The sequence below is a fragment of the Rhea americana genome, unplaced genomic scaffold (assembly GCF_003343005.1).
Source record: "Rhea americana isolate MKP2758 unplaced genomic scaffold, rheAme1 scaffold_4, whole genome shotgun sequence".
NCBI classification, from domain to species: Eukaryota; Metazoa; Chordata; class Aves; order Rheiformes; family Rheidae; genus Rhea; species Rhea americana.
In genome coordinates this window covers 402,640-407,320 of record NW_028186534.1, presented here as the reverse complement: position 1 = coordinate 407,320, position 4,681 = coordinate 402,640, and positions in this window count along the sequence as shown.

Below are 4,681 nucleotides of genomic sequence, written 5' to 3'. Positions count from 1 at the left end.
GCCCCGCCGGCTTAGGGGCGGCTCTCCCCTGCAGCACACACGGACACATGCGCGTGTCTGTCTGTGTACGTGTGCGCGCGCCTGCCTGTCTGTACTCGCGCGCGCGCACGGTAGCTGGCGCCGGTAGCTGGCGGCCCCGCCGAGCGCCTTCTCTGCGTCGCGCTTCGGGCGCCGGCGCTCGGGGCCGCCAGAGTAGCCGGAGGGTGAGCTGCTGGCGTGCGCGACGCTGCCGAGCGGCCGGCGCGGCCGTGCTGGCTGCCTGCCCTCCGGGAGGAGCGGCCGGCCCGCCGAGCCCGCCGAGCCCCCCGCGCTTGACTGGTGGTGCCCCGCTGTGAGGCCGAGCAGTCTCGTGTTTAGACGTGCTGTGATAAAAGTCAGCAGCGCAGGAATTTGTTGCCAGTGCTTTAGTATGGAGGAGGAGATGCCTGTGCTGCTCCTGCTGGAGGCTGTGACGTTGGCACGGCATGGGGACTGGAYATCCCGAGGCAGAAGTGAGCGTCCCGCGTGCGTCGCGAGGCCGTGAGAGCAGGCCCTAGCGTGGCTGGGAACTACAGCGTGCTCGTGCGCGGGAGCTGGAGGTGCTGGCAGGACGGGAGATGTAGCCCTCAGACCTGAAAGTGGATATAATACCGTGCTATCAAAAAAAACTTCGGAGAAAAGTTAATTCTTAATGTTACCACCTTCAGGAGTGAGCATGAGTTTCAGGACACAAAGCAGCTTATTTGTAATACTGATTCATAATTACAGTTCATTCCATTACTGTTTCGAAATTCATTGGTGTGTTATCCGCCAAATGCAAAACATTGCATATTTTACTTAACAGAATGTATCCCTTTTCTTGCGTGATCTGAGTCCTATTTTGACTGACACTATCTCATGTCATCTCTGTCTAATTTCCAAACTCTCCTAAGAAAATCATTCTTCTCCATCTAATTCTTGAAGGAAAGGTTGCGTTTGCTGAAGATCCTGACTTTTGCCTTCTTCCAGCCAGTCCCCAGAGAGCCTGTTCTCCCYTTGCTCTCTTCGCAAGCACACCCGAGTGTTCCCAGCGCTCCGCGTTAGGAGTTTACGTTCCAAAGGCTGAGAGAAAGYGCTGGCACTTGGCTCTTGTGAAGTCCCACAACATCTTCTGGCTTCTGTAGATAYTAAGCAGCTTTGAGAGGATTAGAGTTCCTGAAGCCCAAAAGGATGCATGAACAGTGCTTTTTCCAGGCTCCTTTTCAAAAGGAGCATCGGTATCAATCTAGTGCATCCCTCTTCCTGAGCTGTAGAGCATTTATATTGTAAAGGTCTTTCCATGGCAGCTGTGCCATCACTGGTAATTCTCTGAAGCAGCTGGGCTCACAGCAGCCAATTTCTCTGAAAGAGAAAGCAGAGTGGCAGGTAGTCCCATGTAGGAGTGTCAGTGCTGTGGCTTATTCAGACTAAGGAAGGTTTCAAACAATCCCAGCGTGATTACACTGAATTTTAGCACCCTACTGCTTCACTGGCGGGTTACATTTTAGCCTCCTCTGACTTTTCTTTGTGATATGGTGTGTCTCTGCCCAAGCATCGCTTAACCTTGATTGATCCACAGTAAGTCCTTTGCTTTCTCCTCCTCCCATGCTCATAGGTAGAGAGCTAGTGCCGTGGGACCCTGTCAGGGAGAGTGGCAATGAGAAGTGATAATCTAGTCTTTGGTCTGACAAAGGTGCAGCCTGTAGAAATCAAAACTGCTCACAGGACAAGAGGTCCGTGAATAACCCAACATTTTACTGCGTCATACTATCACTTAGCATCACTGAGGGCTGACTATCTTGGTGTTCATTAATAAAAAAAAAAAAAAAGGACTATATCCCAAGGCTCATGCACTGAATGCCTCACAAGGAATGAATGTGAGATAGCAGGAAATGGCAAGCCTCGCTTCACCCAATTCCTTTGGGCACAGACTTCCCTGAAGCTGTGGGTTGCTCCAGGGCAGAGCAAGGTGTAAGGCCCGGCGGAGGGGCAGCGGGGCTGGTTCCTCGCCCGGGGCTGTTCCGCTAGGTGTCAGTGTACACTCGTGTACGGACGCGGTTGCCCACAGCTCCTGGTGGCTGCAACAAAAAGCCACCGAGTAATTTCAACATATTGTTCATTTGCTGCAGCTGTAATTTAGGTTTCTAGGGCCATTTATCATAAAACTGTCTGCTTTCTTATTCCACGGCTCAAGGCTGCTAGAGTTTATCTCACTGCGTTCCTGGGAGAATCAAAGTATTGGAGTTGATTTCACTAAAAGCTGTCACAGTACATTATTGGAGCACATTTTATTAAAGTTCATTTTCCAGACTTAAATTTAACCGTGTTCTAGACTGCTGTCATTTACCGTATACTGGAACAATAATTTCTCTATCAAAGTCAGTTATTGAATTCTAAAAGTTGACTAAACTATTTTAGAAACAGATATAGTATATGACTTGAAAGAAAAACAGGAAGACACAACAGAAGCAGAGCCATGCAACWGCTCTCCACCAACTTAAGAGGGAATGCCAAGAAGGTGGAAGCCTATTTCCACCGTGGCCATGGAAGAGAGAGAGTCTATAGCTGCAATACCATGAATACTGATTGAAGCATGGTAATTAGTCACTGCACCCTGCTAAGCACTTCTAAAATATTTTCACCAAAGAAAATGTTGCTCCTTTGTGTAACAGATTAGAGCTGAAAATCACGGAAGAGCCTTCTATCTCAATAGGCAAGGGCCAGTGTTCACCAAAAAGCAAAACAAGTGCTCAGTGGAGGAGGACAGCGTAAACGATGTCAAATCGCTCCTCTGAGGACCGTGATGGGCTAGCAAAGCAATGGCTGGGAGGAACGGGGTTAAAACTGAGCTGGTCGTGAAAAGGTCGCGTTTGGTGCAGTGCTCATCACCCTTATTGCCATTTCTGAGAATGCTTTAGGCTGCTGAGCTCCCTGGGAGGGGGTCGGATCCGCAGGCCCAGCAGGAACATTTGAGAGGTGTATGGAGCCATGAATCGGCACTGGACTTTGACTTGGCTCTTCTTAAGCATTGGCTGTTCTGTCCCCTGATGTATCTGCAGATTTGGTTTAAGCCCCCCTGAAGCCAAGCAAATTTGTTACCACCACAATGTCCACCACACAGAGTTGGAGAAAACTGGCTGTAGAAACCAGGCTGAGAGAGCTTTCATTTCCAGAGCGGGGCATGTTGTGCCAGTCCTCAGGGTTTCAGCTAGGCATGTGGGACAAACCGGGGTAAGTGATGCTCCACGGCCCTGTTGTGAGGATAAACAGCAACTCACAGGTAGTCGTGTTGCGATTGCCTTACTGCTAATGAAAATAGATCATGCTAGAGGGACAGGAATTATCTGGCGGAATAGGTGCATTTTGGTGTGGCTGTAGCATGCACCAGAGGAACATTAACGTGGCGTGCACATTTCCTCAGATTCATGCAAGTTGCATCGGCCTGCGAGAAATAAATCAAACAAGATGTGGAGAGAGGTGCTTTCAAATGGACATAGCACGTTACTAAAATATTTAGGCCACATCAGRCTTAAGTGCTTCTTCAGATACTTCTCTATCCAGCTCATCAGGCATCCTGTCTTTATGAAAAGGCCACCGACAAAATAACATGAAGTTTCATTTGGATGTGGGGGACGGTGTAATTATTATAGGGGCGTTCAACACTTTGGTTTATGACATCTTTGGGCTGGTGACTTGTTTACTACTTGCTATTGCCGTAAGTGGTGCTGTTGCCCTGCCTGCAGTTTTGATGCCCATTAAGACGGAAACTGTATGTAAATCAGGATCACACATTAATATTTATAATTCATGGTGAAATGTAGGAGTGTGTCTGTTGTAAGAAGAACCATAAACAGGAGTTTTATGAACACTGAGAACTGTTGCTAAGGTGGTTCTCTTGAAATAATTTTCCTTTGCAGTCGGACATCAATTCTTAATTTTAGTAGTACACGTAGCGGGATGGAAATGATGATTGATTTTTCTCCAAGTGCTGTGGGCTGCTGCAGTTGAGATTTCACTATAAAAGACTAGACATTTCCAATTGCTTTTTATAAGTTCAGAATTGATTTTATTTGTTTAGCACCTGACTAACATAATGAAAGAGAAAAGAAATACAGCCAAATACAAGACACAGAAAGCTCATGAGGTGCCTGGTTTCTGGCCTTCCTCTTGGTGCCGTGATAYTAAGCCATGCTGCAATTTCATAAAGAAAGAGCTCAGCTCCCAGCTGCTTCGCTGKGGCTGCCGAGGTGTCCCAGAGCTGGCTGTGACAGTCGGGCAGCCTTCGCGGAGCTCTGCTCTCCCAGGCAAGGGAGCAGAGCGCAGCCCACAAAGAGGACAGTTGGTGAGCAGAAATGAACGGCAAGGGTTGGGAGGGACAGAACTGACTCGGCGGTTCTCCACCACGCCGCTTCCCTGGCTTCCGTTGGTCCTCCTTAAATTTTTGTTTTCTTTCTTTCTCTTTCTTTCTTTCTTTCCTTCCTTCTTTCTTTCTTTCTTTCTGACTGACTAACTAACACACAGTTGCAAAAGCTTGCTGGGCAGTAACCAGAATATTAGCATGATGAGGGCTCCTGTTCCAAATAAGTCTCTTCCAAATAGGGTCATGCAGAAGTTGTTTACACTGTGATCACAAAGAATTATGTCTCTATATAGGATTTTAATATTTTATAGAAGCCTGGTTTAC